The sequence below is a fragment of the Hoplias malabaricus genome, chromosome 2, assembly GCF_029633855.1.
Source record: "Hoplias malabaricus isolate fHopMal1 chromosome 2, fHopMal1.hap1, whole genome shotgun sequence".
NCBI lineage: Eukaryota > Metazoa > Chordata > Actinopteri > Characiformes > Erythrinidae > Hoplias > Hoplias malabaricus.
The window spans coordinates 13,160,555-13,180,893 of NC_089801.1; the positions used below are offsets into that span (position 1 = coordinate 13,160,555).

General features: G+C 47.1%; 37 non-coding genes across 37 annotated transcripts; all 37 read right to left on the reverse strand.

Moving 5' to 3' along the window:
* Window positions 1-486: 486 nt before the first annotated feature.
* On the reverse strand, window positions 487-559 carry trnaf-gaa (transfer RNA phenylalanine (anticodon GAA)). Its single transcript has one exon. It is a non-coding gene; the product is annotated as a tRNA-Phe (tRNA).
* A 219-nt stretch (window positions 560-778) lies between these two features.
* Window positions 779-850, reverse strand: trnaq-uug (transfer RNA glutamine (anticodon UUG)). Its single transcript has one exon. It is a non-coding gene; the product is annotated as a tRNA-Gln (tRNA).
* A 289-nt stretch (window positions 851-1,139) lies between these two features.
* Window positions 1,140-1,212, reverse strand: trnaf-gaa (transfer RNA phenylalanine (anticodon GAA)). Its single transcript has one exon. It is a non-coding gene; the product is annotated as a tRNA-Phe (tRNA).
* A 394-nt stretch (window positions 1,213-1,606) lies between these two features.
* On the reverse strand, window positions 1,607-1,678 carry trnaq-cug (transfer RNA glutamine (anticodon CUG)). Its single transcript has one exon. It is a non-coding gene; the product is annotated as a tRNA-Gln (tRNA).
* Window positions 1,679-2,314: 636 nt separating this feature from the next.
* trnaf-gaa (transfer RNA phenylalanine (anticodon GAA)) lies at window positions 2,315-2,387 on the reverse strand. Its single transcript has one exon. It is a non-coding gene; the product is annotated as a tRNA-Phe (tRNA).
* A 225-nt stretch (window positions 2,388-2,612) lies between these two features.
* On the reverse strand, window positions 2,613-2,684 carry trnaq-uug (transfer RNA glutamine (anticodon UUG)). The gene has a single exon. It is a non-coding gene; the product is annotated as a tRNA-Gln (tRNA).
* A 1,452-nt stretch (window positions 2,685-4,136) lies between these two features.
* On the reverse strand, window positions 4,137-4,209 carry trnaf-gaa (transfer RNA phenylalanine (anticodon GAA)). The gene has a single exon. It is a non-coding gene; the product is annotated as a tRNA-Phe (tRNA).
* A 225-nt stretch (window positions 4,210-4,434) lies between these two features.
* Window positions 4,435-4,506, reverse strand: trnaq-uug (transfer RNA glutamine (anticodon UUG)). Its single transcript has one exon. It is a non-coding gene; the product is annotated as a tRNA-Gln (tRNA).
* A 289-nt stretch (window positions 4,507-4,795) lies between these two features.
* Window positions 4,796-4,868, reverse strand: trnaf-gaa (transfer RNA phenylalanine (anticodon GAA)). Its single transcript has one exon. It is a non-coding gene; the product is annotated as a tRNA-Phe (tRNA).
* A 1,102-nt stretch (window positions 4,869-5,970) lies between these two features.
* On the reverse strand, window positions 5,971-6,043 carry trnaf-gaa (transfer RNA phenylalanine (anticodon GAA)). The gene has a single exon. It is a non-coding gene; the product is annotated as a tRNA-Phe (tRNA).
* A 219-nt stretch (window positions 6,044-6,262) lies between these two features.
* Window positions 6,263-6,334, reverse strand: trnaq-uug (transfer RNA glutamine (anticodon UUG)). Its single transcript has one exon. It is a non-coding gene; the product is annotated as a tRNA-Gln (tRNA).
* Window positions 6,335-6,623: 289 nt separating this feature from the next.
* Window positions 6,624-6,696, reverse strand: trnaf-gaa (transfer RNA phenylalanine (anticodon GAA)). Its single transcript has one exon. It is a non-coding gene; the product is annotated as a tRNA-Phe (tRNA).
* Window positions 6,697-7,090: 394 nt separating this feature from the next.
* trnaq-cug (transfer RNA glutamine (anticodon CUG)) lies at window positions 7,091-7,162 on the reverse strand. Its single transcript has one exon. It is a non-coding gene; the product is annotated as a tRNA-Gln (tRNA).
* A 636-nt stretch (window positions 7,163-7,798) lies between these two features.
* Window positions 7,799-7,871, reverse strand: trnaf-gaa (transfer RNA phenylalanine (anticodon GAA)). Its single transcript has one exon. It is a non-coding gene; the product is annotated as a tRNA-Phe (tRNA).
* A 225-nt stretch (window positions 7,872-8,096) lies between these two features.
* trnaq-uug (transfer RNA glutamine (anticodon UUG)) lies at window positions 8,097-8,168 on the reverse strand. The gene has a single exon. It is a non-coding gene; the product is annotated as a tRNA-Gln (tRNA).
* A 1,452-nt stretch (window positions 8,169-9,620) lies between these two features.
* Window positions 9,621-9,693, reverse strand: trnaf-gaa (transfer RNA phenylalanine (anticodon GAA)). Its single transcript has one exon. It is a non-coding gene; the product is annotated as a tRNA-Phe (tRNA).
* A 225-nt stretch (window positions 9,694-9,918) lies between these two features.
* trnaq-uug (transfer RNA glutamine (anticodon UUG)) lies at window positions 9,919-9,990 on the reverse strand. Its single transcript has one exon. It is a non-coding gene; the product is annotated as a tRNA-Gln (tRNA).
* Window positions 9,991-10,279: 289 nt separating this feature from the next.
* Window positions 10,280-10,352, reverse strand: trnaf-gaa (transfer RNA phenylalanine (anticodon GAA)). Its single transcript has one exon. It is a non-coding gene; the product is annotated as a tRNA-Phe (tRNA).
* Window positions 10,353-10,746: 394 nt separating this feature from the next.
* Window positions 10,747-10,818, reverse strand: trnaq-cug (transfer RNA glutamine (anticodon CUG)). Its single transcript has one exon. It is a non-coding gene; the product is annotated as a tRNA-Gln (tRNA).
* Window positions 10,819-11,454: 636 nt separating this feature from the next.
* Window positions 11,455-11,527, reverse strand: trnaf-gaa (transfer RNA phenylalanine (anticodon GAA)). Its single transcript has one exon. It is a non-coding gene; the product is annotated as a tRNA-Phe (tRNA).
* Window positions 11,528-11,752: 225 nt separating this feature from the next.
* Window positions 11,753-11,824, reverse strand: trnaq-uug (transfer RNA glutamine (anticodon UUG)). The gene has a single exon. It is a non-coding gene; the product is annotated as a tRNA-Gln (tRNA).
* Window positions 11,825-12,568: 744 nt separating this feature from the next.
* On the reverse strand, window positions 12,569-12,640 carry trnaq-cug (transfer RNA glutamine (anticodon CUG)). The gene has a single exon. It is a non-coding gene; the product is annotated as a tRNA-Gln (tRNA).
* A 337-nt stretch (window positions 12,641-12,977) lies between these two features.
* Window positions 12,978-13,049, reverse strand: trnaq-cug (transfer RNA glutamine (anticodon CUG)). The gene has a single exon. It is a non-coding gene; the product is annotated as a tRNA-Gln (tRNA).
* Window positions 13,050-13,276: 227 nt separating this feature from the next.
* On the reverse strand, window positions 13,277-13,349 carry trnaf-gaa (transfer RNA phenylalanine (anticodon GAA)). The gene has a single exon. It is a non-coding gene; the product is annotated as a tRNA-Phe (tRNA).
* An 888-nt stretch (window positions 13,350-14,237) lies between these two features.
* Window positions 14,238-14,309, reverse strand: trnaq-uug (transfer RNA glutamine (anticodon UUG)). Its single transcript has one exon. It is a non-coding gene; the product is annotated as a tRNA-Gln (tRNA).
* A 289-nt stretch (window positions 14,310-14,598) lies between these two features.
* Window positions 14,599-14,671, reverse strand: trnaf-gaa (transfer RNA phenylalanine (anticodon GAA)). Its single transcript has one exon. It is a non-coding gene; the product is annotated as a tRNA-Phe (tRNA).
* Window positions 14,672-15,065: 394 nt separating this feature from the next.
* trnaq-cug (transfer RNA glutamine (anticodon CUG)) lies at window positions 15,066-15,137 on the reverse strand. The gene has a single exon. It is a non-coding gene; the product is annotated as a tRNA-Gln (tRNA).
* Window positions 15,138-16,071: 934 nt separating this feature from the next.
* Window positions 16,072-16,143, reverse strand: trnaq-uug (transfer RNA glutamine (anticodon UUG)). The gene has a single exon. It is a non-coding gene; the product is annotated as a tRNA-Gln (tRNA).
* Window positions 16,144-16,432: 289 nt separating this feature from the next.
* On the reverse strand, window positions 16,433-16,505 carry trnaf-gaa (transfer RNA phenylalanine (anticodon GAA)). Its single transcript has one exon. It is a non-coding gene; the product is annotated as a tRNA-Phe (tRNA).
* A 394-nt stretch (window positions 16,506-16,899) lies between these two features.
* trnaq-cug (transfer RNA glutamine (anticodon CUG)) lies at window positions 16,900-16,971 on the reverse strand. Its single transcript has one exon. It is a non-coding gene; the product is annotated as a tRNA-Gln (tRNA).
* Window positions 16,972-17,607: 636 nt separating this feature from the next.
* trnaf-gaa (transfer RNA phenylalanine (anticodon GAA)) lies at window positions 17,608-17,680 on the reverse strand. Its single transcript has one exon. It is a non-coding gene; the product is annotated as a tRNA-Phe (tRNA).
* A 225-nt stretch (window positions 17,681-17,905) lies between these two features.
* Window positions 17,906-17,977, reverse strand: trnaq-uug (transfer RNA glutamine (anticodon UUG)). Its single transcript has one exon. It is a non-coding gene; the product is annotated as a tRNA-Gln (tRNA).
* Window positions 17,978-18,733: 756 nt separating this feature from the next.
* On the reverse strand, window positions 18,734-18,805 carry trnaq-cug (transfer RNA glutamine (anticodon CUG)). Its single transcript has one exon. It is a non-coding gene; the product is annotated as a tRNA-Gln (tRNA).
* Window positions 18,806-19,142: 337 nt separating this feature from the next.
* On the reverse strand, window positions 19,143-19,214 carry trnaq-cug (transfer RNA glutamine (anticodon CUG)). The gene has a single exon. It is a non-coding gene; the product is annotated as a tRNA-Gln (tRNA).
* A 227-nt stretch (window positions 19,215-19,441) lies between these two features.
* trnaf-gaa (transfer RNA phenylalanine (anticodon GAA)) lies at window positions 19,442-19,514 on the reverse strand. The gene has a single exon. It is a non-coding gene; the product is annotated as a tRNA-Phe (tRNA).
* Window positions 19,515-19,732: 218 nt separating this feature from the next.
* trnaq-uug (transfer RNA glutamine (anticodon UUG)) lies at window positions 19,733-19,804 on the reverse strand. The gene has a single exon. It is a non-coding gene; the product is annotated as a tRNA-Gln (tRNA).
* A 289-nt stretch (window positions 19,805-20,093) lies between these two features.
* trnaf-gaa (transfer RNA phenylalanine (anticodon GAA)) lies at window positions 20,094-20,166 on the reverse strand. Its single transcript has one exon. It is a non-coding gene; the product is annotated as a tRNA-Phe (tRNA).
* Between the last annotated feature and the right edge of the window lie 173 nt (window positions 20,167-20,339).

The following is a 20,339-nucleotide window of genomic DNA, read 5'->3' on the forward strand; positions in this document are numbered from 1 at the left end:
AGCACAAGTTTGCATTTTAGCGCAAGATTCCAGCACTTCACACTCTGTAGAGAAGGTTCCCTTGCATGTGGGTGGAAATGTTTTAACAGAATTACAATTCGGCCCAGATCAGCGGGTGTTAACAGGATTGCTCCGTCACGCGGTTAAGGCAGCTGCTCCGAGACTCTAGCAAAGGAAACCGAGCAGCAGGTCCCACCGAGATTTGAACTCGGATCGCTGGATTCAGAGTGCAGAGTGCTAACCGTTACACCAAGGAACCTCTGCAAGCGTCAGCCACTGAGAGTACGACTGAGGAGCGAAAACTGACAGGAGTGTTATTGTAAAGATTTACAGCTATATATGAGTGAGCTGCTTCCACTTTGGTCAATTTCATTCTTGTTGACACTAACAGTGAGCCAGGAACTTGTGATGCAAGTAGGCATGATGTCTGACAACATGGAAAAAACCTCCTTCACAAGGACGCTTTGGAGGATCCGAAGCTCCGCTTGCCGAAACCCGGGATCGAACCAGGGACCTTTAGATCTTCAGTCTAACGCTCTCCCAACTGAGCTATTTCGGCTCGAACTCCGTACGCAGGCAAGTGATCAAAATTGCAGAAATGCAGACGTCGATGGCCAGAAAGACAGGTTTGTTTAGTATTCACAGAATTAAGGACTCTACTCTCTGACATCAGTTCGGTTCCTCAACGTGGTTACATCCCTGTGGTTTGGCCTATTATACCTTTTTCCATATAACAGAGGGCAGTCACGAAAGGCTAGGTTCACATGCATCAAACACTAGGTTCCACCGAGATTTGAACTCGGATCACTGGATTCAAAGTCCAGAGTGCTAACCATTACACCATGGAACCGCTGAGAAGCTTTTTCGCTTTCCCAACCAAAGCCCCAAGACGGTCAATCCAGGTGTCCGTGACAGGGATGATCTCTGTCAGAGCACGAGGGGGGAATCTTGAGAGGAGCGGGACCCGAGTGAACTCGAGAGAGCAGAACTCTGTCTAATTGATGATTGTATAGATTTTCACTGGAAGACACTCAGAATGAAGGGCATTGCAGTAGCTCAAGGTAACCATTCCAAAAAACAATGCGAGACATTGAATTGTCAGCCGTTAAAAACCTAATGCAAAGTCAGGTCTCTGAGTCTGCCGAAACCCGGGATCGAACCAGGGACCTTTAGATCTTCAGTCTAACGCTCTCCCAACTGAGCTATTTCGGCATAAAAGAAACACGCGGCGGTCACGGTCACGGTCGGAGAAGTTCGGACCTACATTGGACGCCTAAAGTAGATTTGTTGGAACAACAAAAATGGCTTCACAGGAGACATTGCCAAGTTTCACCACCACAATTAGCAAATGCTACCTTCAAAATTCTTTTGATTGTACAAGTTTCTTAGAAAGCGCGCCCTACATGACACCAAACTTCAGTTTGCTTCCTTGCTTGTGAACGATGCGGTCTACGTTGTGCCGCGAGGGCTCTTTCTTGTTAGTTTAGCCACGCTTGCAATACATAGCGAATCTCTGATACCAAGCGGGCAATCGCTGTTCACTCAGTTGATGTTTGGCGTCCCAAAAACATACCTTGAAAGATTGGCAGAAGGAAACACTAAGAGTAGGTCCCACCGAGATTTGAACTCGGATCGCTGGATTCAGAGTCCAGAGTGCTAACCATTACACCATGGAACCTCTGACCCTTCGGGAGCGTTCGCATCACAATTCCTAATTCTTAATTTGCAAGCTGCGGCAACAATGGGTAAGATTTAATTACTCCGTTCACGAGGAGTAAAACGTCTTGAGAGGAACCAAATATCACAAAGTGGGAATTGTATGAAATGAAGCACAAGTTTGCATTTTAGCGCAAGATTCCAGCACTTCACACTCTGTAGAGAAGGTTCCCTTGCATGTGGGTGGAAACGTTTTAACAGAATTACAATTCGGCCCAGATCAGCGGGTGTTAACAGGATTGCTCCGTCACGCGGTTAAGGCAGCTGCTCCGAGACTCTAGCAAAGGAAACCGAGCAGCAGGTCCCACCGAGATTTGAACTCGGATCGCTGGATTCAGAGTCCAGAGTGCTAACCGTTACACCAAGGAACCTCTGCAAGCGTCAGCCACTGAGAGTACGACTGAGGAGCGAAAACTGACAGGAGTGTTATTGTAAAGATTTACAGCTATATATGAGTGAGCTGCTTCCACTTTGGTCAATTTCATTCTTGTTGACACTAACAGTGAGCCAGGAACTTGTGATGCAAGTAGGCATGATGTCTGACAACATGGAAAAAACCTCCTTCACAAGGACGCTTTGGAGGATCCGAAGATCCGCTTGCCGAAACCCGGGATCGAACCAGGGACCTTTAGATCTTCAGTCTAACGCTCTCCCAACTGAGCTATTTCGGCTCGAACGCCGTACGCAGGCAAGTGATCAAAATTGCAGAAATGCAGACGTCGATGGCCAGAAAGACAGGTTTGTTTAGTATTCACAGAATTAAGGACTCTACTCTCTGACATCAGTTCGGTTCCTCAACGTGGTTACATCCCTGTGGTTTGGCCTATTACACCTTTTTCCATTTTCATATAACAGAGGGCAGTCACGAAAGGCTAGGTTCACATGCATCAAACACTAGGTTCCACCGAGATTTGAACTCGGATCACTGGATTCAAAGTCCAGAGTGCTAACCATTACACCATGGAACCGCTGAGAAGCTTTTTCGCTTTCCCAACCAAAGCCCCAAGACGGTCACTCCAGGTGTCCGTGACAGGGATGATCTCTGTCAGAGCACGAGGGGGGAATCTTGAGAGGAGCGGGACCCGAGTGAACTCGAGAGAGCAGAACTCTGTCTAATTGATGATTGTATAGATTTTCACTGGAAGACACTCAGAATGAAGGGCATTGCAGTAGCTCAAGGTAACCATTCCAAAAAACAATGCGAGACATTGAATTGTCAGCCGTTAAAAACCTAATGCAAAATCAGGTCTCTGAGTCTGCCGAAACCCGGGATCTTTAGATCTTCAGTCTAACGCTCTCCCAACTGAGCTATTTCAGCATAAAAGAAACACGCGGCGGTCACGGTCACGGTCGGAGAAGTTCGGACCTACATTGGACGCCTAAAGTAGATTTGTTGGAACAACAAAAATGGCTTCACAGGAGACATTGCCAAGTTTCACCACCACAATTAGCAAATGCTACCTTCAAAATTCTTTTGATTGTACAAGTTTCTTAGAAAGCGCGCCCTACATGACACCAAACTTCAGTTTGCTTCCTTGCTTGTGAACGATGCGGTCTACGTTGTGCCGCGAGGGCTCTTTCTTGTTAGTTTAGCCACGCTTGCAATACATAGCGAATCTCTGATACCAAGCGGGCAATCGCTGTTCACTCAGTTGATGTTTGGCGTCCCAAAAACATACCTTGAAAGATTGGCAGAAGGAAACACTAAGAGTAGGTCCCACCGAGATTTGACCTCGGATCGCTGGATTCAGAGTCCAGAGTGCTAACCATTACACCATGGAACCTCTGACCCTTCGGGAGCGTTCGCATCACAATTCCTAATTCTTAATTTGCAAGCTGCGGCAACAATGGGTAAGATTTAATTACTCCGTTCACGAGGAGTAAAACGTCTTGAGAGGAACCAAATATCACAAAGTGGGAATTGTATGAAATGAAGCACAAGTTTGCATTTTAGCGCAAGATTCCAGCACTTCACACTCTGTAGAGAAGGTTCCCTTGCATGTGGGTGGAAACGTTTTAACAGAATTACAATTCGGCCCAGATCAGCGGGTGTTAACAGGATTGCTCCGTCACGCGGTTAAGGCAGCTGCTCCGAGACTCTAGCAAAGGAAACCGAGCAGCAGGTCCCACCGAGATTTGAACTCGGATCGCTGGATTCAGAGTGCAGAGTGCTAACCGTTACACCAAGGAACCTCTGCAAGCGTCAGCCACTGAGAGTACGACTGAGGAGCGAAAACTGACAGGAGTGTTATTGTAAAGATTTACAGCTATATATGAGTGAGCTGCTTCCACTTTGGTCAATTTCATTCTTGTTGACACTAACAGTGAGCCAGGAACTTGTGATGCAAGTAGGCATGATGTCTGACAACATGGAAAAAACCTCCTTCACAAGGACGCTTTGGAGGATCCGAAGCTCCACTTGCCGAAACCCGGGATCGAACCAGGGACCTTTAGATCTTCAGTCTAACGCTCTCCCAACTGAGCTATTTCGGCTCGAACTCCGTACGCAGGCAAGTGATCAAAATTGCAGAAATGCAGACGTCGATGGCCAGAAAGACAGGTTTGTTTAGTATTCACAGAATTAAGGACTCTACTCTCTGACATCAGTTCGGTTCCTCAACGTGGTTACATCCCTGTGGTTTGGCCTATTATACCTTTTTCCATTTTCATATAACAGAGGGCAGTCACGAAAGGCTAGGTTCACATGCATCAAACACTAGGTTCCACCGAGATTTGAACTCGGATCACTGGATTCAAAGTCCAGAGTGCTAACCATTACACCATGGAACCGCTGAGAAGCTTTTTCGCTTTCCCAACCAAAGCCCCAAGACGGTCACTCCAGGTGTCCGTGACAGGGATGATCTCTGTCAGAGCACGAGGGGGGAATCTTGAGAGGAGCGGGACCCGAGTGAACTCGAGAGAGCAGAACTCTGTCTAATTGATGATTGTATAGATTTTCACTGGAAGACACTCAGAATGAAGGGCATTGCAGTAGCTCAAGGTAACCATTCCAAAAAACAATGCGAGACATTGAATTGTCAGCCGTTAAAAACCTAATGCAAAGTCAGGTCTCTGAGTCTGCCGAAACCCGGGATCGAACCAGGGACCTTTAGATCTTCAGTCTAACGCTCTCCCAACTGAGCTATTTCGGCATAAAAGAAACACGCGGCGGTCACGGTCACGGTCGGAGAAGTTCGGACCTACATTGGACGCCTAAAGTAGATTTGTTGGAACAACAAAAATGGCTTCACAGGAGACATTGCCAAGTTTCACCACCACAATTAGCAAATGCTACCTTCAAAATTCTTTTGATTGTACAAGTTTCTTAGAAAGCGCGCCCTACATGACACCAAACTTCAGTTTGCTTCCTTGCTTGTGAACGATGCGGTCTACGTTGTGCCGCGAGGGCTCTTTCTTGTTAGTTTAGCCACGCTTGCAATACATAGCGAATCTCTGATACCAAGCGGGCAATCGCTGTTCACTCAGTTGATGTTTGGCGTCCCAAAAACATACCTTGAAAGATTGGCAGAAGGAAACACTAAGAGTAGGTCCCACCGAGATTTGACCTCGGATCGCTGGATTCAGAGTCCAGAGTGCTAACCATTACACCATGGAACCTCTGACCCTTCGGGAGCGTTCGCATCACAATTCCTAATTCTTAATTTGCAAGCTGCGGCAACAATGGGTAAGATTTAATTACTCCGTTCACGAGGAGTAAAACGTCTTGAGAGGAACCAAATATCACAAAGTGGGAATTGTATGAAATGAAGCACAAGTTTGCATTTTAGCGCAAGATTCCAGCACTTCACACTCTGTAGAGAAGGTTCCCTTGCATGTGGGTGGAAATGTTTTAACAGAATTACAATTCGGCCCAGATCAGCGGGTGTTAACAGGATTGCTCCGTCACGCGGTTAAGGCAGCTGCTCCGAGACTCTAGCAAAGGAAACCGAGCAGCAGGTCCCACCGAGATTTGAACTCGGATCGCTGGATTCAGAGTGCAGAGTGCTAACCGTTACACCAAGGAACCTCTGCAAGCGTCAGCCACTGAGAGTACGACTGAGGAGCGAAAACTGACAGGAGTGTTATTGTAAAGATTTACAGCTATATATGAGTGAGCTGCTTCCACTTTGGTCAATTTCATTCTTGTTGACACTAACAGTGAGCCAGGAACTTGTGATGCAAGTAGGCATGATGTCTGACAACATGGAAAAAACCTCCTTCACAAGGACGCTTTGGAGGATCCGAAGCTCCGCTTGCCGAAACCCGGGATCGAACCAGGGACCTTTAGATCTTCAGTCTAACGCTCTCCCAACTGAGCTATTTCGGCTCGAACTCCGTACGCAGGCAAGTGATCAAAATTGCAGAAATGCAGACGTCGATGGCCAGAAAGACAGGTTTGTTTAGTATTCACAGAATTAAGGACTCTACTCTCTGACATCAGTTCGGTTCCTCAACGTGGTTACATCCCTGTGGTTTGGCCTATTATACCTTTTTCCATATAACAGAGGGCAGTCACGAAAGGCTAGGTTCACATGCATCAAACACTAGGTTCCACCGAGATTTGAACTCGGATCACTGGATTCAAAGTCCAGAGTGCTAACCATTACACCATGGAACCGCTGAGAAGCTTTTTCGCTTTCCCAACCAAAGCCCCAAGACGGTCAATCCAGGTGTCCGTGACAGGGATGATCTCTGTCAGAGCACGAGGGGGGAATCTTGAGAGGAGCGGGACCCGAGTGAACTCGAGAGAGCAGAACTCTGTCTAATTGATGATTGTATAGATTTTCACTGGAAGACACTCAGAATGAAGGGCATTGCAGTAGCTCAAGGTAACCATTCCAAAAAACAATGCGAGACATTGAATTGTCAGCCGTTAAAAACCTAATGCAAAGTCAGGTCTCTGAGTCTGCCGAAACCCGGGATCGAACCAGGGACCTTTAGATCTTCAGTCTAACGCTCTCCCAACTGAGCTATTTCGGCATAAAAGAAACACGCGGCGGTCACGGTCACGGTCGGAGAAGTTCGGACCTACATTGGACGCCTAAAGTAGATTTGTTGGAACAACAAAAATGGCTTCACAGGAGACATTGCCAAGTTTCACCACCACAATTAGCAAATGCTACCTTCAAAATTCTTTTGATTGTACAAGTTTCTTAGAAAGCGCGCCCTACATGACACCAAACTTCAGTTTGCTTCCTTGCTTGTGAACGATGCGGTCTACGTTGTGCCGCGAGGGCTCTTTCTTGTTAGTTTAGCCACGCTTGCAATACATAGCGAATCTCTGATACCAAGCGGGCAATCGCTGTTCACTCAGTTGATGTTTGGCGTCCCAAAAACATACCTTGAAAGATTGGCAGAAGGAAACACTAAGAGTAGGTCCCACCGAGATTTGAACTCGGATCGCTGGATTCAGAGTCCAGAGTGCTAACCATTACACCATGGAACCTCTGACCCTTCGGGAGCGTTCGCATCACAATTCCTAATTCTTAATTTGCAAGCTGCGGCAACAATGGGTAAGATTTAATTACTCCGTTCACGAGGAGTAAAACGTCTTGAGAGGAACCAAATATCACAAAGTGGGAATTGTATGAAATGAAGCACAAGTTTGCATTTTAGCGCAAGATTCCAGCACTTCACACTCTGTAGAGAAGGTTCCCTTGCATGTGGGTGGAAACGTTTTAACAGAATTACAATTCGGCCCAGATCAGCGGGTGTTAACAGGATTGCTCCGTCACGCGGTTAAGGCAGCTGCTCCGAGACTCTAGCAAAGGAAACCGAGCAGCAGGTCCCACCGAGATTTGAACTCGGATCGCTGGATTCAGAGTCCAGAGTGCTAACCGTTACACCAAGGAACCTCTGCAAGCGTCAGCCACTGAGAGTACGACTGAGGAGCGAAAACTGACAGGAGTGTTATTGTAAAGATTTACAGCTATATATGAGTGAGCTGCTTCCACTTTGGTCAATTTCATTCTTGTTGACACTAACAGTGAGCCAGGAACTTGTGATGCAAGTAGGCATGATGTCTGACAACATGGAAAAAACCTCCTTCACAAGGACGCTTTGGAGGATCCGAAGATCCGCTTGCCGAAACCCGGGATCGAACCAGGGACCTTTAGATCTTCAGTCTAACGCTCTCCCAACTGAGCTATTTCGGCTCGAACGCCGTACGCAGGCAAGTGATCAAAATTGCAGAAATGCAGACGTCGATGGCCAGAAAGACAGGTTTGTTTAGTATTCACAGAATTAAGGACTCTACTCTCTGACATCAGTTCGGTTCCTCAACGTGGTTACATCCCTGTGGTTTGGCCTATTACACCTTTTTCCATTTTCATATAACAGAGGGCAGTCACGAAAGGCTAGGTTCACATGCATCAAACACTAGGTTCCACCGAGATTTGAACTCGGATCACTGGATTCAAAGTCCAGAGTGCTAACCATTACACCATGGAACCGCTGAGAAGCTTTTTCGCTTTCCCAACCAAAGCCCCAAGACGGTCACTCCAGGTGTCCGTGACAGGGATGATCTCTGTCAGAGCACGAGGGGGGAATCTTGAGAGGAGCGGGACCCGAGTGAACTCGAGAGAGCAGAACTCTGTCTAATTGATGATTGTATAGATTTTCACTGGAAGACACTCAGAATGAAGGGCATTGCAGTAGCTCAAGGTAACCATTCCAAAAAACAATGCGAGACATTGAATTGTCAGCCGTTAAAAACCTAATGCAAAATCAGGTCTCTGAGTCTGCCGAAACCCGGGATCTTTAGATCTTCAGTCTAACGCTCTCCCAACTGAGCTATTTCAGCATAAAAGAAACACGCGGCGGTCACGGTCACGGTCGGAGAAGTTCGGACCTACATTGGACGCCTAAAGTAGATTTGTTGGAACAACAAAAATGGCTTCACAGGAGACATTGCCAAGTTTCACCACCACAATTAGCAAATGCTACCTTCAAAATTCTTTTGATTGTACAAGTTTCTTAGAAAGCGCGCCCTACATGACACCAAACTTCAGTTTGCTTCCTTGCTTGTGAACGATGCGGTCTACGTTGTGCCGCGAGGGCTCTTTCTTGTTAGTTTAGCCACGCTTGCAATACATAGCGAATCTCTGATACCAAGCGGGCAATCGCTGTTCACTCAGTTGATGTTTGGCGTCCCAAAAACATACCTTGAAAGATTGGCAGAAGGAAACACTAAGAGTAGGTCCCACCGAGATTTGACCTCGGATCGCTGGATTCAGAGTCCAGAGTGCTAACCATTACACCATGGAACCTCTGACCCTTCGGGAGCGTTCGCATCACAATTCCTAATTCTTAATTTGCAAGCTGCGGCAACAATGGGTAAGATTTAATTACTCCGTTCACGAGGAGTAAAACGTCTTGAGAGGAACCAAATATCACAAAGTGGGAATTGTATGAAATGAAGCACAAGTTTGCATTTTAGCGCAAGATTCCAGCACTTCACACTCTGTAGAGAAGGTTCCCTTGCATGTGGGTGGAAACGTTTTAACAGAATTACAATTCGGCCCAGATCAGCGGGTGTTAACAGGATTGCTCCGTCACGCGGTTAAGGCAGCTGCTCCGAGACTCTAGCAAAGGAAACCGAGCAGCAGGTCCCACCGAGATTTGAACTCGGATCGCTGGATTCAGAGTGCAGAGTGCTAACCGTTACACCAAGGAACCTCTGCAAGCGTCAGCCACTGAGAGTACGACTGAGGAGCGAAAACTGACAGGAGTGTTATTGTAAAGATTTACAGCTATATATGAGTGAGCTGCTTCCACTTTGGTCAATTTCATTCTTGTTGACACTAACAGTGAGCCAGGAACTTGTGATGCAAGTAGGCATGATGTCTGACAACATGGAAAAAACCTCCTTCACAAGGACGCTTTGGAGGATCCGAAGCTCCACTTGCCGAAACCCGGGATCGAACCAGGGACCTTTAGATCTTCAGTCTAACGCTCTCCCAACTGAGCTATTTCGGCTCGAACTCCGTACGCAGGCAAGTGATCAAAATTGCAGAAATGCAGACGTCGATGGCCAGAAAGACAGGTTTGTTTAGTATTCACAGAATTAAGGACTCTACTCTCTGACATCAGTTCGGTTCCTCAACGTGGTTACATCCCTGTGGTTTGGCCTATTATACCTTTTTCCATTTTCATATAACAGAGGGCAGTCACGAAAGGCTAGGTTCACATGCATCAAACACTAGGTTCCACCGAGATTTGAACTCGGATCACTGGATTCAAAGTCCAGAGTGCTAACCATTACACCATGGAACCGCTGAGAAGCTTTTTCGCTTTCCCAACCAAAGCCCCAAGACGGTCACTCCAGGTGTCCGTGACAGGGATGATCTCTGTCAGAGCACGAGGGGGGAATCTTGAGAGGAGCGGGACCCGAGTGAACTCGAGAGAGCAGAACTCTGTCTAATTGATGATTGTATAGATTTTCACTGGAAGACACTCAGAATGAAGGGCATTGCAGTAGCTCAAGGTAACCATTCCAAAAAACAATGCGAGACATTGAATTGTCAGCCGTTAAAAACCTAATGCAAAGTCAGGTCTCTGAGTCTGCCGAAACCCGGGATCGAACCAGGGACCTTTAGATCTTCAGTCTAACGCTCTCCCAACTGAGCTATTTCGGCATAAAAGAAACACGCGGCGGTCACGGTCACGGTCGGAGAAGTTCGGACCTACATTGGACGCCTAAAGTAGATTTGTTGGAACAACAAAAATGGCTTCACAGGAGACATTGCCAAGTTTCACCACCACAATTAGCAAATGCTACCTTCAAAATTCTTTTGATTGTACAAGTTTCTTAGAAAGCGCGCCCTACATGACACCAAACTTCAGTTTGCTTCCTTGCTTGTGAACGATGCGGTCTACGTTGTGCCGCGAGGGCTCTTTCTTGTTAGTTTAGCCACGCTTGCAATACATAGCGAATCTCTGATACCAAGCGGGCAATCGCTGTTCACTCAGTTGATGTTTGGCGTCCCAAAAACATACCTTGAAAGATTGGCAGAAGGAAACACTAAGAGTAGGTCCCACCGAGATTTGAACTCGGATCGCTGGATTCAGAGTCCAGAGTGCTAACCATTACACCATGGAACCTCTGACCCTTCGGGAGCGTTCGCATCACAATTCCTAATTCTTAATTTGCAAGCTGCGGCAACAATGGGTAAGATTTAATTACTCCGTTCACGAGGAGTAAAACGTCTTGAGAGGAACCAAATATCACAAAGTGGGAATTGTATGAAATGAAGCACAAGTTTGCATTTTAGCGCAAGATTCCAGCACTTCACACTCTGTAGAGAAGGTTCCCTTGCATGTGGGTGGAAACGTTTTAACAGAATTACAATTCGGCCCAGATCAGCGGGTGTTAACAGGATTGCTCCGTCACGCGGTTAAGGCAGCTGCTCCGAGACTCTAGCAAAGGAAACCGAGCAGCAGGTCCCACCGAGATTTGAACTCGGATCGCTGGATTCAGAGTCCAGAGTGCTAACCGTTACACCAAGGAACCTCTGCAAGCGTCAGCCACTGAGAGTACGACTGAGGAGCGAAAACTGACAGGAGTGTTATTGTAAAGATTTACAGCTATATATGAGTGAGCTGCTTCCACTTTGGTCAATTTCATTCTTGTTGACACTAACAGTGAGCCAGGAACTTGTGATGCAAGTAGGCATGATGTCTGACAACATGGAAAAAACCTCCTTCACAAGGACGCTTTGGAGGATCCGAAGATCCGCTTGCCGAAACCCGGGATCGAACCAGGGACCTTTAGATCTTCAGTCTAACGCTCTCCCAACTGAGCTATTTCGGCTCGAACGCCGTACGCAGGCAAGTGATCAAAATTGCAGAAATGCAGACGTCGATGGCCAGAAAGACAGGTTTGTTTAGTATTCACAGAATTAAGGACTCTACTCTCTGACATCAGTTCGGTTCCTCAACGTGGTTACATCCCTGTGGTTTGGCCTATTACACCTTTTTCCATTTTCATATAACAGAGGGCAGTCACGAAAGGCTAGGTTCACATGCATCAAACACTAGGTTCCACCGAGATTTGAACTCGGATCACTGGATTCAAAGTCCAGAGTGCTAACCATTACACCATGGAACCGCTGAGAAGCTTTTTCGCTTTCCCAACCAAAGCCCCAAGACGGTCACTCCAGGTGTCCGTGACAGGGATGATCTCTGTCAGAGCACGAGGGGGGAATCTTGAGAGGAGCGGGACCCGAGTGAACTCGAGAGAGCAGAACTCTGTCTAATTGATGATTGTATAGATTTTCACTGGAAGACACTCAGAATGAAGGGCATTGCAGTAGCTCAAGGTAACCATTCCAAAAAACAATGCGAGACATTGAATTGTCAGCCGTTAAAAACCTAATGCAAAATCAGGTCTCTGAGTCTGCCGAAACCCGGGATCTTTAGATCTTCAGTCTAACGCTCTCCCAACTGAGCTATTTCAGCATAAAAGAAACACGCGGCGGTCACGGTCACGGTCGGAGAAGTTCGGACCTACATTGGACGCCTAAAGTAGATTTGTTGGAACAACAAAAATGGCTTCACAGGAGACATTGCCAAGTTTCACCACCACAATTAGCAAATGCTACCTTCAAAATTCTTTTGATTGTACAAGTTTCTTAGAAAGCGCGCCCTACATGACACCAAACTTCAGTTTGCTTCCTTGCTTGTGAACGATGCGGTCTACGTTGTGCCGCGAGGGCTCTTTCTTGTTAGTTTAGCCACGCTTGCAATACATAGCGAATCTCTGATACCAAGCGGGCAATCGCTGTTCACTCAGTTGATGTTTGGCGTCCCAAAAACATACCTTGAAAGATTGGCAGAAGGAAACACTAAGAGTAAGTCCCACCGAGATTTGAACTCGGATCGCTGGATTCAGAGTCCAGAGTGCTAACCATTACACCATGGAACCTCTGACCCTTCGGGAGCGTTCGCATCACAATTCCTAATTCTTAATTTGCAAGCTGCGGCAACAATGGGTAAGATTTAATTACTCCGTTCACGAGGAGTAAAACGTCTTGAGAGGAACCAAATATCACAAAGTGGGAATTGTATGAAATGAAGCACAAGTTTGCATTTTAGCGCAAGATTCCAGCACTTCACACTCTGTAGAGAAGGTTCCCTTGCATGTGGGTGGAAACGTTTTAACAGAATTACAATTCGGCCCAGATCAGCGGGTGTTAACAGGATTGCTCCGTCACGCGGTTAAGGCAGCTGCTCCGAGACTCTAGCAAAGGAAACCGAGCAGCAGGTCCCACCGAGATTTGAACTCGGATCGCTGGATTCAGAGTCCAGAGTGCTAACCGTTACACCATGGAACCTCTGCAAGCGTCAGCCACTGAGAGTACGACTGAGGAGCGAAAACTGACAGGAGTGTTAATGTAAAGATTTACAGCTATATATGAGTGAGCTGCTTCCACTTTGGTCAATTTCATTCTTGTTGACACTAACAGTGAGCCAGGAACTTGTGATGCAAATAGGCATGATGTCTGACAACATGGAAAAAACCTCCTTCACAAGGACGCTTTGGAGGATCCGAAGCTCCGCTTGCCGAAACCCGGGATCGAACCAGGGACCTTTAGATCTTCAGTCTAACGCTCTCCCAACTGAGCTATTTCGGCTCGAACGCCATATGCAGGCAAGTGATCAAAATTGCAGAAATGCAGACGTCGATGGCCAGAAAGACAGGTTTGTTTAGTATTCACAGAATTAAGGACTCTACTCTCTGACATCAGTTCGGTTCCTCAACGTGGTTACATCCCTGTGGTTTGGCCTATTATACCTTTTTCCATCCTTCAGGTAAGGGGTGAGAACCTGCCCCAAGTGAAGGAGTTCAAGTATCTCGGGTTCTTGTTCACGAGTGATGGGAAGAGGGATGGTGAGATTGACCGTAGGATAGGTGCAGCGTCTGCAGTAATGCGGTCACTGTACCGCACCGTTGTGGTGAAGAGAGAGCTGAGCCATAAAGCAAAGCTCTCAATTTACCGGTCAGTCTATGTTCCCACTCTCACCTATGGTCATGAGCTCTGGGTAATGACCGAAAGAACAAGATCGCGGATACAAGCGGCCGAAATGAGCTTTCTCCGACGGGTCGCTGGGCGTACTCTCCGTGATCGGGTGAGGAGCTCAGTGACTAGGGAGGAGCTCGGAGTAGAGTCGCTGCTCCTTCGCATTGAGAGAAGTCAGTTGAGGTGGTTTGGGCATTTGATCAGGATGCCTCCTGGACGCCTCCCACTGGAGGTATACCAGGCACGTCCAACTGGAAGGAGACCCCGGGGTAGACCCAGGACACGCTGGAGGGATTATATCTCCCAGCTGTCCTGGGAACGCCTTGGGTTCCCCCAGGAGGAATTGGTGGATGTTGCAAGGGACAGAGACGTCTGGGCTTCTTTGCTCGCCCTGTTGCCACCGCGACCCTGAAATGGAGAAGCGGAGAAGAGAATGATGATGATGATGATGATATAACAGAGGGCAGTCACGAAAGGCTAGGTTCACATGCATCAAACACTAGGTTCCACCGAGATTTGAACTCGGATCACTGGATTCAAAGTCCAGAGTGCTAACCATTACACCATGGAACCGCTGAGAAGCTTTTTCGCTTTCCCAACCAAAGCCCCAAGACGGTCACTCCAGGTGTCCGTGACAGGGATGATCTCTGTCAGAGCACGAGGGGGGAATCTTGAGAGGAGCGGGACCCGAGTGAACTCGAGAGAGCAGAACTCTGTCTAATTGATGATTGTATAGATTTTCACTGGAAGACACTCAGAATGAAGGGCATTGCAGTAGCTCAAGGTAACCATTCCAAAAAACAATGCGAGACATTGAATTGTCAGCCGTTAAAAACCTAATGCAAAGTCAGGTCTCTGAGTCTGCCGAAACCCGGGATCGAACCAGGGACCTTTAGATCTTCAGTCTAACGCTCTCCCAACTGAGCTATTTCGGCATAAAAGAAACACGCGGCGGTCACGGTCACGGTCGGAGAAGTTCGGACCTACATTGGACGCCTAAAGTAGATTTGTTGGAACAACAAAAATGGCTTCACAGGAGACATTGCCAAGTTTCACCACCACAATTAGCAAATGCTACCTTCAAAATTCTTTTGATTGTACAAGTTTCTTAGAAAGCGCGCCCTACATGACACCAAACTTCAGTTTGCTTCCTTGCTTGTGAACGATGCGGTCTACGTTGTGCCGCGAGGGCTCTTTCTTGTTAGTTTAGCCACGCTTGCAATACATAGCGAATCTCTGATACCAAGCGGGCAATCGCTGTTCACTCAGTTGATGTTTGGCGTCCCAAAAACATACCTTGAAAGATTGGCAGAAGGAAACACTAAGAGTAGGTCCCACCGAGATTTGAACTCGGATCGCTGGATTCAGAGTCCAGAGTGCTAACCATTACACCATGGAACCTCTGACCCTTCGGGAGCGTTCGCATCACAATTCCTAATTCTTAATTTGCAAGCTGCGGCAACAATGGGTAAGATTTAATTACTCCGTTCACGAGGAGTAAAACGTCTTGAGAGGAACCAAATATCACAAAGTGGGAATTGTATGAAATGAAGCACAAGTTTGCATTTTAGCGCAAGATTCCAGCACTTCACACTCTGTAGAGAAGGTTCCCTTGCATGTGGGTGGAAACGTTTTAACAGAATTACAATTCGGCCCAGATCAGCGGGTGTTAACAGGATTGCTCCGTCACGCGGTTAAGGCAGCTGCTCCGAGACTCTAGCAAAGGAAACCGAGCAGCAGGTCCCACCGAGATTTGAACTCGGATCGCTGGATTCAGAGTCCAGAGTGCTAACCGTTACACCAAGGAACCTCTGCAAGCGTCAGCCACTGAGAGTACGACTGAGGAGCGAAAACTGACAGGAGTGTTATTGTAAAGATTTACAGCTATATATGAGTGAGCTGGTTCCACTTTGGTCAATTTCATTCTTGTTGACACTAACAGTGAGCCAGGAACTTGTGATGCAAGTAGGCATGATGTCTGACAACATGGAAAAAACCTCCTTCACAAGGACGCTTTGGAGGATCCGAAGCTCCGCTTGCTGAAACCCGGGATCGAACCAGGGACCTTTAGATCTTCAGTCTAACGCTCTCCCAACTGAGCTATTTCGGCTCGAACGCCGTACGCAGGCAAGTGATCAAAATTGCAGAAATGCAGACGTCGATGGCCAGAAAGACTGGTTTGTTTAGTATTCACAGAATTAAGGACTCTACTCTCTGACATCAGTTCGGTTCCTCAACGTGGTTACATCCCTGTGGTTTGGCCTATTATACCTTTTTCCATTTTCATATAACAGAGGGCAGTCACGAAAGGCTAGGTTCACATGCATCAAACACTAGGTTCCACCGAGATTTGAACTCGGATCACTGGATTCAAAGTCCAGAGTGCTAACCATTACACCATGGAACCGCTGAAAAGCTTTTTCGCTTTCCCAACCAAAGCCCCAAGACGGTCACTCCAGGTGTCCGTGACAGGGATGATCTCTGTCAGAGCACGAGGGGGGAATCTTGAGAGGAGCGGGACCCGAGTGAACTCGAGAGAGCAGAACTCTGTCTAATTGATGATTGTATAGATTTTCACTGGAAGACACTCAGAATGAAGGGCATTGCAGTAGCTCAAGGTAACCATTCCAAAAAACAATGCGAGACATTGAATTGTCAGCCGTTAAAAACCTAATGCAAAGTCAGGTCTCTGAGTCTGCCGAAACCCGGGATCGAACCAGGGACCTTTAGATCTTCAGTCTAACGCTCTCCCAACTGAGCTATTTCGGCATAAAAGAAACACGCGGCGGTCACGGTCACGGTCGGAGAAGTTCGGACCTACATTGGACGCCTAAAGTAGATTTGTTGGAACAACAAAAATGGCTTCACAGGAGACATTGCCAAGTTTCACCACCACAATTAGCAAATGCTACCTTCAAAATTCTTTTGATTGTACAAGTTTCTTAGAAAGCGCGCCCTACATGACACCAAACTTCAGTTTGCTTCCTTGCTTGTGAACGATGCGGTCTACGTTGTGCCGCGAGGGCTCTTTCTTGTTAGTTTAGCCACGCTTGCAATACATAGCGAATCTCTGATACCAAGCGGGCAATGGCTGTTCACTCAGTTGATGTTTGGCGTCCCAAAAACATACCTTGAAAGATTGGCAGAAGGAAACACTAAGAGTAGGTCCCACCGAGATTTGAACTCGGATCGCTGGATTCAGAGTCCAGAGTGCTAACCATTACACCATGGAACCTCTGGCCCTTCGGGAGCGTTCGCATCACAATTCCTAATTCTTAATTTGCAAGCTGCGGCAACAATGGGTAAGATTTAATTACTCCGTTCACGAGGAGTAAAACGTCTTGAGAGGAACCAAATATCACAAAGTGGGAATTGTATGAAATGAAGCACAAGTTTGCATTTTAGCGCAAGATTCCAGCACTTCACACTCTGTAGAGAAGGTTCCCTTGCATGTGGGTGGAAACGTTTTAACAGAATTACAATTCGGCCCAGATCAGCGGGTGTTAACAGGATTGCTCCGTCACGCGGTTAAGGCAGCTGCTCCGAGACTCTAGCAAAGGAAACCGAGCAGCAGGTCCCACCGAGATTTGAACTCGGATCGCTGGATTCAGAGTCCAGAGTGCTAACCGTTACACCAAGGAACCTCTGCAAGCGTCAGCCACTGAGAGTACGACTGAGGAGCGAAAACTGACAGGAGTGTTATTGTAAAGATTTACAGCTATATATGAGTGAGCTGCTTCCACTTTGGTCAATTTCATTCTTGTTGACACTAACAGTGAGCCAGGAACTTGTGATGCAAGTAGGCATGATGTCTGACAACATGGAAAAAACCTCCTTCACAAGGACGCTTTGGAGAATCCGAAGCTCCGCTTGCCGAAACCCGGGATCGAACCAGGGACCTTTAGATCTTCAGTCTAACGCTCTCCCAACTGAGCTATTTCGGCTCGAACGCCGTACGCAGGCAAGCGATCAAAATTGCAGAAATGCAGACGTCGATGGCCAGAAAGACAGGTTTGTTTAGTATTCACAGAATTAAGGACTCTACTCTCTGACATCAGTTCGGTTCCTCAACGTGGTTACATCCCTGTGGTTTGGCCTATTATACCTTTTTCCATTTTCATATAACAGAGGGCAGTCACGAAATGCTAGGTTCACATGCGTCAAACATTAGGTTCCACCGAGATTTGAACTCGGATCACTGGACTCAAAGTCCAGAGTGCTAACCATTACACCATGGAACCGCTGAGAAGCTTTTTCGCTTTCCCAACCAAAGCCCCAAGACGGTCACTCCAGGTGTCCGTGACAGGGATGATCTCTGTCAGAGCACGAGGGGGGAATCTTGAGAGGAGCGGGACCCGAGTGAACTCGAGAGAGCAGAACTCTGTCTAATTGATGATTGTATAGATTTTCACTGGAAGACACTCAGAATGAAGGGCATTGCAGTAGCTCAAGGTAACCATTCCAAAAAACAATGCGAGACATTGAATTGTCAGCCGTTAAAAACCTAATGCAAAGTCAGGTCTCTGAGTCTGCCGAAACCCAGGATCGAACCAGGGACCTTTAGATCTTCAGTCTAACGCTCGCCCAACTGAGCTATTTCGGCATAAAAGAAACACGCGGCGGTCACGGTCACGGTCGGAGAAGTTCGGACCTACATTGGACGCCTAAAATAGATTTGTTGGAACAACAAAAATGGCTTCACAGGAGACATTGCCAAGTTTCACCACCACAATTAGCAAATGCTACCTTCAAAATTCTTTTGATTGTACAAGTTTCTTAGAAAGCGCGCCCTACATGACACCAAACTTCAGTTTGCTTCCTTGCTTGTGAACGATGCGGTCTACGTTGTGCCGCGAGGGCTCTTTCTTGTTAGTTTAGCCACGCTTGCAATACATAGCGAATCTCTGATACCAAGCGGGCAATCGCTGTTCACTCAGTTGATGTTTGGCGTCCCAAAAACATACCTTGAAAGATTGGCAGAAGGAAACACTAAGAGTAGGTCCCACCGAGATTTGAACTCGGATCGCTGGATTCAGAGTCCAGAGTGCTAACCATTACACCATGGAACCTCTGACCCCTCGGGAGCGTTCGCATCACAATTCCTAATTCTTAATTTGCAAGCTGCGGCAACAATGGGTAAGATTTAATTACTCCGTTCACGAGGAGTAAAACGTCTTGAGAGGAACCAAATATCACAAAGTGGGAATTGTATGAAATGAAGCACAAGTTTGCATTTTAGCGCAAGATTCCAGCACTTCACACTCTGTAGAGAAGGTTCCCTTGCATGTGGGTGGAAACGTTTTAACAGAATTACAATTCGGCCCAGATCAGCGGGTGTTAACAGGATTGCTCCGTCACGCGGTTAAGGCAGCTGCTCCGAGACTCTAGCAAAGGAAACCGAGCAGCAGGTCCCACCGAGATTTGAACTCGGATCGCTGGATTCAGAGTCCAGAGTGCTAACCGTTACACCATGGAACCTCTGCAAGCGTCAGCCACTGAGAGTACGACTGAGGAGCGAAAACTGACAGGAGTGTTATTGTAAAGATTTACAGCTATATATGAGTGAGCTGCTTCCACTTTGGTCAATTTCATTCTTGTTGACACTAACAGTGAGCCAGGAACTTGTGATGCAAGTAGGCATGATGTCTGACAACATGGAAAAAACCTCCTTCACAAGGACGCTTTGGAGGATCCGAAGCTCCGCTTGCCGAAACCCGGGATCGAACCAGGGACCTTTAGATCTTCAGTCTAACGCTCTCCCAACTGAGCTATTTCGGCTCGAACGCTGTATGCAGGCAAGTGATCAAAATTGCAGAAATGCAGACGTCGATGGCCAGAAAGACAGGTTTGTTTAGTATTCACAGAATTAAGGACTCTACTCTCTGACATCAGTTCGGTTCCTCAACGTGGTTACATCCCTGTGGTTTGGCCTATTATACCTTTTTCATATAACAGAGGGCAGTCACGAAAGGCTAGGTTCACATGCATCAAACACTAGGTTCCACCGAGATTTGAACTCGGATCACTGGATTCAAAGTCCAGAGTGCTAACCATTACACCATGGAACCGCTGAGAAGCTTTTTCGCTTTCCCAACCAAAGCCCCAAGACGGTCACTCCAGGTGTCCGTGACAGGGATGATCTCTGTCAGAGCACGAGGGGGGAATCTTGAGAGGAGCGGGACCCGAGTGAACTCGAGAGAGCAGAACTCTGTCTAATTGATGATTGTATAGATTTTCACTGGAAGACACTCAGAATGAAGGGCATTGCAGTAGCTCAAGGTAACCATTCCAAAAAACAATGCGAGACATTGAATTGTCAGCCGTTAAAAACCTTATGCAAAGTCAGGTCTCTGAGTCTGCCGAAACCCGGGATCGAACCAGGGACCTTTAGATCTTCAGTCTAACGCTCTCCCAACTGAGCTATTTCGGCATAAAAGAAACACGCGGCGGTCACGGTCACGGTCGGAGAAGTTCGGACCTACATTGGACGCCTAAAATAGATTTGTTGGAACAACAAAAATGGCTTCACAGGAGACATTGCCAAGTTTCACCACCACAATTAGCAAATGCTACCTTCAAAATTCTTTTGATTGTACAAGTTTC